Source organism: Leucopleurus acutus (genome assembly GCF_964270905.1).
Source record: "Leucopleurus acutus genome assembly, chromosome: 20".
NCBI lineage: Eukaryota > Metazoa > Chordata > Mammalia > Artiodactyla > Delphinidae > Leucopleurus > Leucopleurus acutus.
Window position 1 is genome coordinate 27421212 of NC_139162.1, and position 16329 is coordinate 27437540.

The 16329-nt window shown below is 42.2% G+C and overlaps 1 pseudogene across 1 annotated transcript; it reads left to right on the forward strand.

Moving 5' to 3' along the window:
- The first annotated feature begins 15180 nt into the window (after positions 1-15180).
- Positions 15181-16311, forward strand: LOC309976296 (nucleic acid dioxygenase ALKBH1-like; annotated as a pseudogene). The gene has a single exon. The product of its transcript is annotated as a nucleic acid dioxygenase ALKBH1-like (transcript).
- The last annotated feature ends 18 nt before the right edge of the window (positions 16312-16329 follow it).

The window sequence follows — 16329 nt, forward strand, 5'->3', positions numbered from 1 at the left end:
CGCCTGCCAAGGCGGGGGACACGGGTTCGTGCCCCGGTCTGGGAGGATCCCACATGCCGCGGGGCGGCTGGGCCTGTGAGCCATGGCCGCTGGGCCTGCGCGTCCGGAGCCTGCGCGTCCGGAGCCTGTGCTCCGCAACGGGAGAGGCTGCAACAGTGACAGGCCCGCATGCCGCAAAAAAACAAAAACAAAAACAAAAAAAAAACAAAAAAAAAAAAGAAAATTGAAATCATATCAACCATCTTTTCCGACCATAATGCTATGAGATTAGAAATCAATTACAGGGAAAAAAAACGTAAAAAACACAAACACATGGAGGCTAAACAATACATTACTAAATAACCAAGAGATAACTGAAGAAATCAAAGAGGAAATAAAAAAATACGTAGAGAAAAATGACAATGAAAACACGACAATCCAAAACCTATGGGATGCAGCAAAAGCAGTTCTAAGAGGGAAGTATATAGCTATACAAGCCTACCTCAAGAAAAAAGAAAAATCTCAAATAAACAATCTAACCTTACACCTAAAGGAACTAGAGAAAGAACTAAAAAAAACCCAAAGCTAGCAGAAGGAAAGAAATCATAAAGATCAGAGCAGAAATGAATGAAATAGAAACAAAGAAAACAATAGCAAAGATCAATAAAACTAAAAGCTGGTTCTTTGAGAAGATAAACTAAATTGATAAACCATTAGCCAGACTCATCAAGAAAAAGAGGGAGAGGACTCAAATCAATAAAATTAGAAATGAAAAAGGAGAAGTTACAACAGACACCACAGAAATACAAAGCATCCTAAGAGACTACTACAAGCAACTCTATGCCAATAAAATGGACAACCTGGAAGAAATGGACAAATTCTTAGAAAGGTATACCTTTCAAGACTGAACCAGGAAGAAATAGAAAATATGAACAGACCAATCACAAGCACTGAAATTGAAACTGTGATTAAAAATCTTCCAACAAACAAAAGTCCAGGACCAGATGGCTTCACAGGTGAATTCTATCAAATATTTAGAAAAGATCTAACACCCATCCTTCTCAAACTCTTCCAAAAAATTGCAGAGGAAGGAACACTCCCAAACTCATTCTATGAGGCCAACATCACCCTGATACCAAAACCAGACAAAGATACGACAAAAAAAGAAAATTACAGATCAATATCACTGATGAATATAGATGCAAAAATCCTCAACAAAATACTAGCAAACAGAATCCACAACACATTAAAAGGATCATACACCATGCTCAAGTGGGATTTATCCCAAGGATGCAAGGTTTCTTCAATATACGCAAATCAATCAATGTGATACACCATATTAACAAATTGAAGAAAAAAACCATATGATCACCTCAATAGATGCAGAAAAAGCTTTTGACAAAATTCAACACTGATTTATGATAAAAACTCTCCAGAAAGTGAGCATAGAGGGAACCTACCTCAACATAATAAAGGCCATATACGACAAACCCACAGCAAACATCATTCTCTCAATGGTGAAAAACTGAAAGCTTTTCCTCTAAGATCAGGAACAAGACAAGGATGTCCACTCTCACCACTATTACTCAACATAGTTTTGGAAGTCCTAGCCACAGCAATCAGAGAAGAAAAAGAAATACAAATTGGAAAAGAAGAAGTAAAACTGTCACTGTTTGCAGATGACATGATACTATACATAGAGAATCCTAAAGATGCCACCAGAAAACTACTAGAGCTAATCAATGAATTTGGTAAAGTTGCAGGATACAAAATTAATGCACAGAAATCTCTGGCATTCCTATACATTAATGATGAAAAATCTGAAAGAGAAATTAAGGAAACACTCCCATTTACCACTGCAACAAAAGGAATAAAATACCTAGGAATAAACCTACCTAGGGAGACAAAAGACCTGTATGCAGAAAACTATAAGACACTGATGAAAGAAATTAAAGATGATACCAACAGATGGAGAGATATACCATGATCTTGGATTGGAAGAATCAATATTGTGAAAATGACTATACTACCCAAAGCAATCTACAGATTCAATGCAATCCCTATCAATTTACCAATGCCATTTTTTATGGAACTAGAACAAAAAATCTTAAAATTTGTATGGAGACACAAAAGATCCCGAATAGCCAAAGCAGTCTCAAGGGAAAAAACGGAGCTGGAGGAATGAGACTCCCTGACTTCAGACTATACTACAAAGCTACAGTAATCAAGACAATATGGTACTGGCACAAAAACAGAAACATAGATCAATGCAACAAGATACAAAGCCCAGAGATAAACCCACAAACCTATGGTCAACTAATCTATGACAAAGGAGGCAAGGGTATACAATGGAGAAAAGACAGTCTCTTCAATAAATGGTGCTGGGAAAACTGGACAGCTACATGTAAAAGAATGAAATTAGAACACTCCCTAACACCATACACAAAAATAAACTCAAAATAGATTCAAGACCTAAACGTAAGACCAGACACTATAAAACTCTTAGAGGAAAACATAGGAAGAAAACTCTTTGACATAAATCACAGCAAGATCTTTTTTGATCCACCTCCTAGAGTAATGGAAATAAAAACAAAAATAAACAAATGGGACCTAATGAAACTTCAAACCTTTTGCACAGCAAAGGAAACCATAAACAAGACGAAAAGACAACTCTCAGAATGGGAGAAAATATTTGCAAATGAATCAACAGACAAAGGATTAATCTCCAATATATATAAACAGCTCATGCAGCTCAATATTAAAGAAACAAACAACACAATCCAAAAATGGGCAGAAGACCTAAATAGACATTTCTCCAAAGAAGACATACAGATGGCCAAGAAACACATGAAAAGCTGCTCAACATCATTAATTATTAGAGAAATGCAAATCAAAACTACAATGAGGTATCACCTCACACCGGTTAGAATGGGCATCATCAGAAAATCTACAAACAATAAATGCTGGAGAGGGTGTGGAGAAAAGGGAACCCTCTTGCACTGTTGGTGGGAATGTAAATTGATACAGCCACTATGGAGAACAGTACGGAGGTTCCTTAAAAAGCTAAAAATAGAATTACCATATGATCCAGCAATCTCACTACTGGGCATATACCCAGAGAAAACCATAATTCAAAAAGACACATGCACCCCAATGTTCATTGCAGCAGTATTTACAATAGCCAAGTCATGGAAGCAACCTAAATGCCCATTGATAGACAAATGGATAAAGAAGATGTGGTACATATATACAATGGAATATTACTCAGCCATAAAAAGGAACGAATTTGAGTCATTTGTTGAGACGTGGATGGATCTAGAGACTGTCATACAGAGTGAAGTAAGTCAGAAAGAGAAAAACAGATATCATATATTAACGCATGTATGTGGAACCTAGAAAAATGGTACAGATGAACCGGTTTGCAGGGCAGAGGTTGAGACACAGATGTAGAGAACAAACGTATGGACACCAAGGTGGGAAAGCCGTGGCGGGGTGGAGATGGTGGTGTGCTGAATTGGGCAATTGGGATTGACATATATACACTGATGTGTATAAAATGGATGACTAATAAGAACCTGCTGTATAAAATAATAAATAAAATAAAATTTTAAAATTAAAAAAAGTAAGTAACGTGCTCATAGAAATGTAAAAAGCCTCAAAAAGACAGTGAAGAGAATCACTTAAAATTATGCCCTTCTGGGCAAACAATGATGTAGTGAATGTTCTTCTAATGATTTTTTTCTGTGCATATATAGATAGAAAATATGTATTTTACAAAAAAACAAAAAAAACAAATACAAGGCTGGAGGGGACCACATCCATTCCTTGGGGGAAGCCCCACAAATAATTTTTCAAAGCCAATGCCCATAACCAGGTCAAAGATGACAAAGTACATAAAGACAAGAGAGAATGTAAGTCAAAACCAGTAGAAGCAGATCCATGGTTACTGCAGATTTTGTAATGATCAGATAAAGAGGATAAAATAACTATCCTTACTATATTCTATAAAAGATGAATGGGGCTTCCCTGGTGGTGTAGTGGTTGAGAGTACGCCTGCTGATGCAGGGGACATGGGTTCGTGCCGCAGTCTGGGAAGATCCCACATGCTGCGGAGCGGCTGAGCCCGTGAGCCATGGCCGCTGAGCCTGAGCGTCTGGAGCCTGTGCTCCACAGCGGGAGAGGCCACAACAGTGAGAGGCCCGCGTACCGCAAAAAAAAAAAAAAAAAAAAAACAACCTGAAGATATCTTCAGGAAACAGTAAACTATGGAAAGTAACATCGCATGTTTTTTAAAGAGCCAAAGGAAACTTTTAGAAACTTGAAGATACATCAGAAGAAATTATCTAGAATGTATTCCATAAAAACAAGAAGATGGAGAATACTGATAAGAAGATAGGAAACATGGAGGATATAGTGAGAGAAAAATCCAACACATATTTAATCAGAATCCCAAGGAAAGAGGAAGAAATATTTAGAGGTAGTGGCTGAGTATTTTCCAGAATTGATGCAAGATACAAGTGGCCCATCCACAGATACAAGTGGCCCAGAAAATCTCAAACAGAACAAATACAAAGAAATTGATATTTAACAGAAATAGAAAAACAATGAGAAAATATCAAAACCAGCCAGAGAGAAAAGACCATTTACTTTCAAAGGAATGGCAATTAGACTTACAAATCATTCTCAACAGCAATGACAGAAATCATAGAAAAATAGAACGAAATCCTCACTGTGATGAAGCAAAATAACTGCCAACATAGAATCTATACTCAGCTAAAATATCTTTTAAGAATGAAGGCAAAATAAAGACATTTTCTTTCAAACAAAAACTGAGAGAGTTCATCATCAGCAAAACCTCACTACAGAAAATTTTAAAACATGTACTTGAGGCAGAAGGAAAATTATCTAGATGGAGGGTTGAGGATACAAAAAAGAATAGGGACTAGAGAAAGTGGTAAAAAAAAATATGGACAAATGTATAAAATAATGACTCTATAGAACAGTAATCATAAAGTATAGTGGAATTTAAAATAAAATGAAAATATCAGACAATCTAACATAAATTGGGAGTGGGAAGTAAATAGAATCAAAATATTCTAATATCAATGTGGTATTCAGGGGAAGGGCAAAGGTTTGATAAATTTTAGGCTTTAATAAATTAAGTGTGCATGTTACAATTTCTAGGGTAAACACTGAAAAAAAGGGTCAGGACACTGGCCCATGGGTCAGACCCAGCTTGCAACCTGTTTTTGTATAGCCTGCAAACTAAGAATGGTTTCTACATATGAAAAGGGTTATAATAATCCAAACAAAGAAGAATGTGTGACAGACTGTCTGTGGCAGGCAAAGCCTAAAATATTTACCATCTGGCTTTTTATAGAAAAACGTTGCCAGCTCCTGCACCAAAGGAATAGAAACAGAGTATATCATTTCAAACTTATTAAGGAAGTAAATGATATGAGTTAAATGATAAAACATATACAGACAACTCTTTAAAGCCAGAAAGAAAAGAAAAAAATAGGATGAATAAGATAAGTAGCACAAAATAAGATGGTAGATTTAATTCCAAATATTTACAGTAGGTGTACCTTACATTTACATTTACCTGTACATATATATTAATTATAAATGCTCCAGTTAAAAAGCAAAATTTTCAGACTGGATGGGGGGAAATTTATTTTGTTTAAGAATGAACAGGGACTTCCCTGGAGGTCCAGTGGTTAAGACTTCTCCTTCCTGTGCAGGGGGTGTGGGTTCAATCCTGGTTGGGGAGCTAAGATCCCACATGCCTCGTGGCCAAAAACCCAAAACACTAAAAAAAGAAGCAACATTGTAACAAATTCAGTAAAGACTTTAAAAATGGTCCACATCGGGGACTTCCCTGGTGGCGCAGTGATTGGGAATCCGCCTGCCAATGCGGGGGACACGGGTTCGAGCCCTGGTCCGGGAGGATCCCACATACTGGGGAGCAACTAAGCCCGTGCACCACAACTACTGAGCCTGCGCTCTGGAGCCCGCGAGCCACAACTACTGAGCCCGCGAGCCACAACTACTGAAACCTACGCACCTGGAGCCCGTGCTCCGCAACAAGAGAAGCCACAGCCCAAAATAAATAAAATTAAATCTTTAAAAAAAATAAAAGACTGCATCCTTTAAAAAAAAAAAAAGGTCCACATCAAAAAAATCTTAAAAAAAAAAAAAAAGACTCTGCACTCCCAATGCAGGGGGCCTGGGTTCCATCCCTGCTCAGGGAACTAGATCCCACATGCCACAACTAAAGACCCCGCATGCCACAACTAAAGATCCCACATGCTGCAATGACGATCCCATATGCAGCAACTAAGACCCGGCACAGCCAAAAGAATAAATAAATAAATATTTTTAAAAAATAAAATAAAAAATGAACAAACACCTCTAAAACATAAGACTAGAGAAAAGTTTAAGGTAATAAAATAAAAATACTAGTTTTAAAAAAATTGTTATAACTATATTCATAAAAAGACAAAGTAGGGGTTCCCTGGTGGCACAGTGGTTATGAATCCACCTACTAATGCAGGGGACATGGGTTCGTAGCGCTGGTCCAGGAAGATCCCACATGCCGTGAAGCAACTAAGCCCATGCACCGCAACTACTGAGCCTGTACTCTAGAGCCCACGAGCCACAACTACTGAAGCCCACGCCTAGAGCCCATGCTCCTCAACAAGAGAAGCCACTGCAATGAGAAGCCCGCACACCGCAACGAAGAGTAGCCCCTGTTTGTCACAACTAGAGAAAGCCCACATGGAGCAACGAAAACCCAATGCAGCCAAAAATTAATTAATTAATTTTAAGAAAAAAGACAAAGTAGACGTTAAGGCAAAATGCATTACTAGAGGGAAAGATAATAATAAAACTTAATTTCACTAGGAGGACGTAACAATATTAAATTTCTATCTACCTAATAACATAAGCTCAAAATATATACAGCAAAACTTGATAGAACTACACAGAAAAATAGACAAATCAACAGCCATAATAAATTTTCAGACAACTTTTTCAATTTGATAGGGAAGGGAGATGAAGATTTGATGAACTCAGTTAATAAATTAGACTTGAACATACATAGAACACTGCACACAACAAATGTAAAAAACCCATTTCAAGCCCATCCAGAATATTTATAAATATAGCTCATATTCTGGGCCATAAAGCAAATCTCAATAAATGTCAAGGGATTTAAATCATTCAGATAATGTTTCTCTGACCACAATGTAATTAAGCTTGAAATCAATATAAAAGGAAATTCCCACATATTCAGAAAATTTAAAGACACACTTTTTATAACAAAGAAGGAACCACAATTAAAAACTTAAACTATTTCTAAAACTGAACAGTAATGAAAATATATATTCAAAATCGTAGGAAATTTTTCTAAAGTAATACTTATAAGGAAATATATAGCATATACTAGAACTGAATAAAGGCTTAAAATTAGTTAGGTAAGCATCTACCTCAAGGAGTTAGAAAAAGAGTAGCAAATTAAAAGTATATAGCAGAAAAATAATAAAGATAAAAGCACAAGTTAGTAAAGTAGTAAGCAAACTTACAATTAAGAAAATCAACAAAAATCAAAATTGACTATGTGAAAGACTAACAAAATTGACAAACCTCTGGCAAACTATGAAGGTAAAAGAAAAAGGCACAAATAACCTATGTCAGGTTGGAAAAGAGAAACATTATGTTATAACAGTAATCATATAAAACAGAATATTGTGAACAATTTTATGCCAATAAATCTAAAAATTAATATCATTAAATATTATAAAATTCCTAGAAAAACATTGCTTACTTAAGCTGCAGTAAGCATTCTAAATGGAAATAAAAATCCTGAACAGGGGCTTCCCTGGTGGCGCAGTGGTTGAGAGTCCGCCTGCCGATGTAGGGAACACGGGTTCGTGCCCTGGTCCGGGAAGATCCCACATGCCGCGAAGCGGCGGGGCCTGTGAGCCATGGCCTCTGGGCCTGCGTGTCCGGAGCCTGTGCTCCGCAACAGGAGAGGCCACAGCAGTGAGCGGCCCCTGTACCGCAAAAAAAAAAAAAAAAAAATCCTGAACAGTCCTGTACACTAAGTAACTTCTATCTGTAGTCAAAAATCTTCCCACAATGAAAACCCATCACCAGAGAGCGTCACTGGAAAATACTACAGAAAATTCTGGAAAGACATAATAATTCTAAATTGGCCCAAACTCTTAATGAAGACTCAAACTCATTTTATGAGGCTAGCATAATCTTGACATCAAAACCCAACAAGGCATATGAGAAAGAAAAATTACAGGTTACTCTCTCTCAAGAACACAGAGGCAAAAATTCTAAACAAGATATTACAAACTATACCCAGAAACATATAAAAGGATAATGTTATGATCGACTTAGGTTTAACCAATGCAATGTAGATTTAACGTTAGAAGAAAAATTAATGTAGTTCAAACATTAATAGATCAAAGGTGAAAATTCTAATGATCATTGTATGCAAAAGAGATGTTTTGACAAAATTCAATATCCATTCATGGTTTAAAAAAAAAAAAACCTTAGTAAACTAGAAATATAAGGAACTTCCTAAATCTGATAACGGGTATACACTTTTTTAAAAAACCTTACAGCAAATATTATACTTTAAGGTGAAACTGTCAAAAACTTTCCCTTTGAAATTGGTAGCAAGATAAGAAAGCCTGCTGTTACTATACCAGTTCTGTATTGTTCTGTAAGACCTAGCCTATGCAGTAAGAAAAGGAAGAGAAATAAAACAGACAAGGATTGGATAGAAAAAAAACAAACTTCATTATTCATAGATGCTATAATGAGTACATTTTTAAAAATTGACAAACTATTAGAATTAATAAGAGAGTTTAGCAAGGTTGCCAGATACAAAAAATCAATGTTAAGACATCATTATGGGGAATTCCCTGGTGGTCCAGTGGTTAGAATTCACTGCCAAAGGCGTGGGTTCAATCCCTAGTCGGGGACCTAAGATCCAGTAAGCCGCAGGGTGCAGCCAGAAAACAAACAAACAAAAAGCTAGAAAAAAAACCTCTGCCTTAAAAAACCAAAAATAACCCCACATCACTATGCAATACTATATAGTAACCACTATTAGAAAATAAACTTTTTAAAAGGTCACTGTAACAGGCTCTATTCACTATATGATGGCCCCAAATGATCCCAGCTTCCTGGTAGTCATGCCTTTATGTAATCCCCTCCCCTTGTGTGGGCCGCACTTAGTAACTTACTTCTAATGACCAGCATATGGGGCTTCCCTGGTGGTGCAGTGGATAAGAATCCGCCTGCCAATGCAGGAGACACGGGTTCGAGCCCTGGTCCCGGAAGATCCCACATGCTGCAGAACAACTAAGCCTGTGTGCCACAACTACTGAGCCTGCGCTCTAGGGCCCACGAGCCACAACTAATGAAGCCCGTGTGCCTAGAGCCCGTGCTCCACAACAAGAGAAGCCACTGCAATGAGAAGCCTGCACACTGCAACGAAGAGTAGCCCCTGCTCGTCGCAACCAGAAAAAAGCCCGCGTGCAGCAACGAAGACCCAAAAGCAGCCAAAAATAAAAAATAAATAAAAATAAAATTAAAAAAAGAATAGAATATGGCAGAAATCATGAGATGTCACTTCTGATGTTAGGTTATTAAAAGACTGTGGCTTACATTCTTGGGTGTTCTCTCTCTCTCTCTCTCAAATCACTTCTTCCCAGGAAAGCCAGTTGCCATGACATGAGGCAGACCTACAAATCAAGCTGAGGTAGGAGATAGATAGGCCCCAGGCTGAGCAGCTGCAGCTGGTCTCCTGCTGACTCTTTGAGATGGGATACCAGTGGGAGAATTGGGCCCTGATTGGGTGCATTCTTGTGGATTTCCCTGCCCAACACATGCACAGAGAAGACCCTCAGTCTACGGGAAGGACAAAAGGAGAGAGGATACGCCAGCTGGAATCCATCTTGGCCGAGAGATTCACACCCACACCAGGACCAAATATGGAGATGACTGGCCAGGAGAAAAAAAAAAAGGAAAACTGCCCCTATATAAGCAATCTAAGCTGCCCCTACTGGGTGAAACTCAATCTGACTCGCCTGTGGGCTCTTTTACACATATTTTGTTTTTTCCACAAATACTTTGCTTCTTCCACACGTACTTTACTTCTAATAAATGCTTTTATCTTTCTAACAGCCTTGGTCTCTTTGCTGAATTCTTTCTTCAAAGAAGACAACAACCGAGGTCCTTCTTCCAGCTTCTCACTGTGGGAATCAAAGCCTTCAGATAAAGCCACAACCCTAGCCATCAGCTTGACTGCAGCCTCATAAAAGACCTTAAGCCAGAGCCACCAGCTAGGTTCCTACTCACAAAAACTGGAGATAATAAATGTTTGGTGTTTTGATGCTGAGTTTGGGGATAATTTGTTACATGTCAATAAGTAACTAATATAACCACCATCTACAACACTTCAAAATATATCAAGTACCTAGAAGTAAATCTAACCAGAAATGTACAAAATTCAGATAAAATTCTAAAACTTAATTGGGACATCAGAAATAAACTGACACACTCACCAACGGTCCCATACATACGTGGCTGCCTGATTTACGACAGAGGTGGCATTTCTGAGACTTGAGGAGAGACTTGACTTTTAATTAATGGTGCTCGGATGGTTGGGTATCCATATGGGGAAAAAAAAAAAAATTCAATCCTACTACATACCAGTCACGAAAACCAATTGCAGGTAAATTAAAGACCTAATGGTGAAAAGCTACAAAACTTCTGAGCAATGATATAGAAATATGTCTTCCTGACTTTGAATAAGGGAAGAATTTCTTAGACACAAAAGCACCAGCCATCAGGTAAATGTTTAATCAACTAGAACATATTAAACTGAAGAATTTCTATTCATCAAAAGACTACAGGAGAGGGAATTCCCTGGCAGTCCAGTGGCTAGGACTCCATGCTCTCACTACCAAGGGCCCTGGTTTGATCCCTGGTCGGGGAAATAAGATCGCACAAGCCACGTGGTGAGACCAAAAAATTTTTTACTTAAAAAAAAAAGACTACAGGGGAAAAAAGTGAATAGAAAAATCACAGAGTGGGAAAATATAATTGCAATAGTGTAACAGACAAGAGAGTCATATCCAGAATATGTAAATATCCCCCAGAAATCAATAAGAACAAGAGGAGAAGGGAGCCTGAGACAAGGGCTTGGGCGTCTAGAAGATGATGCCCGAGGGAGGAGTGAGGGGTGGGGAGAGTGAGACAGGGCAGGCAGACATCCAAATACAAGGGCATTATCAAGGTCACTGTTGTAGGCAGCAGGACCTCCAGGACCTCTGAGGAGCTCCAGAGCTGTCTCCATGAAGGTCAGGAGGTGGGGAGCCCATTCATCAGCTATCACGCCCCCATTCCAGTCTTTTCCACAGTGTTGGAGAAGACCCTGGGTAGAATGTGGAAAGACTGGCTCTCTGGTGGGAGGTTTGTACCCCGCACAGCGGCCGAAATCGGAGTGACACTGGCACCAGAGGCATACGCTGCAAACAACCCTATAGAAAATAGACAAAAGATTTAAATAGACACTTTAAAAGGGGGGAGGGTCCAACCAGCCAATAAATATATGAAGAGATGCTCTAGTTCATTAAATTGCCTTGGAAATGCAGCTTACAGTAACGACGAGATACCATTACACACCCAGCAGATTGCCAAGAAATAGCAATGCCTTGTGCAGCACCAGAGAGCCATGGGAACACTCATCCAAGCAGAGTGGGACTGTAAATTTGTTCACCCACTTCAGAAAACTGGCATCTTCTAGTAAAGTTGAAGATACATATGACCTGTAGCTCAGAAATCCCATTCCCAGATATACAGCTTGGAGAAACACGTGTATAAATATGCACCTCTACGTACATATGAGAACGTTCATCGGAGCATTGGTTACAATAGCCCTAACCTGCAAACATCCCAAACGTCCATCCACAGGAGAATGGGTTCATAGCTTGTAGTGTGGTCACGTACTGGAATGGCATACAGCAATGAGCTTGAATAAACTGTATCTACACACAGACACAGATGAATCCTACCCACTTAATGGTAAGTTGAAGGAACATGGGGTTTTTTTACATAAACTTCTAAAACAGGGAAAACCAAAATTATGTTATTCAGAGATGCAGATATAGGGGGTAACACTATCAATACAAGTGAGGAAGCGATGCCTGTAAATGTCAGGATGTTTCCATGCTCCGTGCAGGAAGGTGTGGGATGGAGAAAAGAGGCTGGAGGTTTCAGGGGGTGGGGGTTACATGGGGATTTGCTTTATAATTTTTGTTAAATTGTGTATAGATGCTGTGTATTCTCTATAGTTCACATTTTATTAATGTTTAACAATAAAGGATTAACTGAGGCACACACACATACCACCTGTTCTCCCTTCGTGGGTTCCCCACCCCAGTTACAGACAGACCACCCACCACCCAGGACCCCAGGTATCAGCCTTGATGACTCCACCCACAATCTGGTGGCCAGCCAAGCAATTCCATCCTGTGGGTCCCCCCTCCCAATGCCCCACAGAGCCTCGACCCCCCTCCCTCCATTCCTGCTGTCAGCACAACCGTGGGAGGGGTGACCCACCAGTGTCGCACGTCCACCCGGGAACAACCAGAGATGGCTACTCCTCCCTGGACATTTTTCCAACCTGTTTCCACCCACTGCCAGAGTGACTCTTTGGAAACACCACCTGCATGGGGAGCTCACCTGGTCAAAGACCTTCAATATCGCCCCACTGCCCAAGCTCCAAGATGGGGCCCCTTCTTACCCCTCTGGTTTCTCTCTTGCCCCTCCCACTGCCACCCTGCCCACCAAGCCCATGTGTCTGCACTCTCTCTTCCTCTTACCACCCCCAACTTCCCCCTCCCACTTGCCTTCCCCTGTCCCACTCTACTCAACATGGAGGTCTCAGTTAGAAGTCCCCTCTCATAAGAAACCTTCCTGCCAGGCTGGGTTACACCGCTCACCCTGCCCTAACAGCTCACCTAAGGAAGCAGCCAAGCCCACAGGCTCCAGGGTCTAGGGTCCAGGTCGGTTTGTGTTCCTGCGGCGTGGGTCCCTGTGGTGAAGGACTGAAGCCAGGACCTGCCTGCCTGAGACCAGAGGCTCCCGTTTCTGCGGAGGAAGGTCTGGGGTGCCTCTGACAGGCAGCATCTCAGCAAAGCATCCCCTGGGCCAGGAAGCCTGGGGAGGGGCCAGGAGCCAGCCGACAAAGAGACCCCATGGGCTCCAATACGAGGACATCAGCAGTGACTACGAGGGGCTGAAGCTGAACCAGAGGCCCTTCACCCATTTGCCTTCCAGGAGCAACATAAGCCTCTCAGATTTTTGTTTAACTCAAAGACCTTCTCCACAATGTCGATCCCCATGCAGAGGATGGGAGAGCCTTGGAGTCTAATGTGCTATAAAAATTAATAATGAAATGTGACATTTTTGCACCCCCAATTTTGTCCACACACATCATCTTATGTTATCATTGCCTGGTACATCCCTGATCCCACCAGATGGTGAGCCTGGAGGAGATGGGGGAGAGGGGTGGTGGGAGCAGCAAATGGGCCTCCTCCCTTCATGGGGAACATCAGGCTGAGCAAGCCTGGCTCAACATGGGGTCTTTGTGCATGTGGGATAGACAGAGGGTAGATGGACAGATGTTGGATGTTGGATGGATGGATGACTGGATAAAAGGACAGATGAATGGATACATGAACAAATGGAAAATAGAGGAATAATGAATGGATGGACAGACAGAAGGATGAATGGATGAACAGATGAGTGAATGAACAAAGAGATAAATGGATGGGTAGATAAAAGACCAGCAGACATTCCCACAGGGGGATGGAAAAACTTACCAGTTTTCTTATTTAACAGAGGTGGGAAAGCCAAGTCAGGGCCTCAGATGCACTCTTGCTGGAGATGCACCACCTTGCAGTTGGCAGGAATGTGGGAGTCCTCGCTGCCCTCTGCAGGTTGCCCATGGGCTCTGGGACCAGGGAAGAAGGCAGAAGTGGCCAAGCATGATCCCTGGTGGTCACCATAGGAATGACAACCCCAGCACCAGACTTGCGGTCCTGGCGGTGCCCAGCCAGCTGAGGAGCCCACCTTCACCCTGACCCCAGCTGCTGACCTTCTGGCCCTTAGGCTGAGGCTCCCATGTGAATGTTCTTAGGCACAGCTCACATCACCAGTGGTGTGAGAGGCGCTGGACCCGCTGTTCACACTCTGAAGGGCCTACTCCTGACCAAGTCCTGTTAGAAATCACCTAGAGAGAGCTACTGAGGACATCCGTGAACAGGTGGCTAATAACAGCCCACATTTAAGCACTGCTCATCACGCTGGGCGGTGGAACAGGTCACTCACACCTTTCTCTCCCTGATCCCTCACAGCAGCCCTGGAAATAGCAACTAGGACGGCCCCCATTTTATAGGTGAGAAAACTAAGTCTCAGAGAGGCCTCAAGAGGACTGCCAAGGTCTGCGATGAGTGAGTGGCAGAGCCAGGATTCGAACCCAGGCTGTCTCTGATTCCCTCCCATGCTGGCTCCCTGCCTCCCTGCCAAACCCTGCTAGGACAATAATCATGGCTGACTTCCTGAGCATCCCGGCTGGGTCCCCAAGGGCACACAGACACACACACACACACACACACACACACACACAGCCCCTACTCCCGGGTGGCTCCCCAAGGGCACACAGACACACACACACACACACAGCCCCTGCCTCTAGAGGACTCATCATCCAGTGGGGTTGTTCCCATCCCTCTACTGTTCTGATAAGGAAGCAGAGGCTGATTTGAATCCCACCTCCGGCACCGAGTAGCTGTGTGACCTTGGGCAAGTCACTTAACCTTTCTGTGCTTCAGTTGACTCATGGGTGTAACAAGCACGATAATAATCAAACTTACCTCACAGAGTTGTTGTGAAAATTAAGTGAGCTAATATATGTAGGGGGCATTGGGTACATAGTAAGGGTTCCCTCTTACCATTATTAGGGAGAAAATGGGGCTCAGAGAAGGAAAAGCCTGAAAACTCACAGGTGTAGCAATTCCACACTTACTTTCGTTGTTTTTCAACAACAGGATGGAGACGAGGCCAGGCAGCAAGATGGGGAAGGTGGCAGTGGCCGTGGGCGCTGTGGCGATGCTGGTAGCGGAGCCTGGGGAGGACGCCTTTCCGAAGCTTTTCCGCTTCTGCCGGCAGAGCCGCCCCGGCACCGCAGACCTGGGAGGGGTCACTGACTTCTTGGTGGCCCAAGCAGCCCAAGGCATGGGGCCTGGTGCCCCCAGGGTAGTCAAATCTCAGCTAAATGTGTCCCCAGCCAGTGACCACGATGCATACAGAGCAGGACTTCAGCTGGCCAGCAAGTGGCGAGCCTACGGACTGCAAGCCTACCCCGGATTTATTTTTATCCCAAACCCTTCCTCCCAGGTCACCAGCGGCATTAGGTGAAGCAGCGCCTTAAGTCATATTCCCGGAAACCCAATGTATGTAACCTGGACACACATGTGACTAAGAAGAGACCCAAGATTTGTGGGAACAGAGCAAAGAGCTTCTAAGGTATAAAGAAGTGAATAAATAAAGACCCTGAAGTTTATTAGAGAAGCTGCACTGGGTGACCCTAGGCTACCATTGTAACTGGGACAGTAAGAAATACTCTGCAGATCACTACACACCTTCCCCTGCTGACCTGACTTTCCTCTCAGGGTAAGTGGACACCGCCTGTGGATTTCAGGGTTTCCGAGCTGAAGCTGGTATCCTGAATTACTACCGATGAGACTCCACGCTGGGAATCCATGTAGATAAATCTGAACTAGAGCACTCCAAACCCCTGCTGTCGTTCAGCTTTGGACAGTCTGCCATCTTTCCCCGGGTGGCCTCAAAAGAGATGAAGCCCCCATCCCCATGTTTATGCACAGTGGTGACATCATGGTAATGTCAGGTCTCAGCCGCCTGTTGAACCATGCAGTCCCGAGGGTCCTTCCCAGTCCAGAAGGGGAGAGCCTTCCTTGCTGCCTAGAGACGCCTCTCCCAGCTGACCTCCCCAGAGACTCAGTGGTGGAGCCCTGTTCTGTGGAGGACTGGCAGGTGCGTGCCAGCTACTTGAAAGCTGCTCGTGCTGACATGACTGTCGGACAGGTGTTGGCCATAGGTCAAGACTGCCCTTTGGAACCCATGGAGGAGAATAAAAGAGATGCCCCCACAGAAGTTTCCTGTCATCTGGATGATGAGAATAGCCAAGAAAAACGAGCTAGGTTAAACCCTGACTGCTGAGACTTAAGAGAGCCCGTT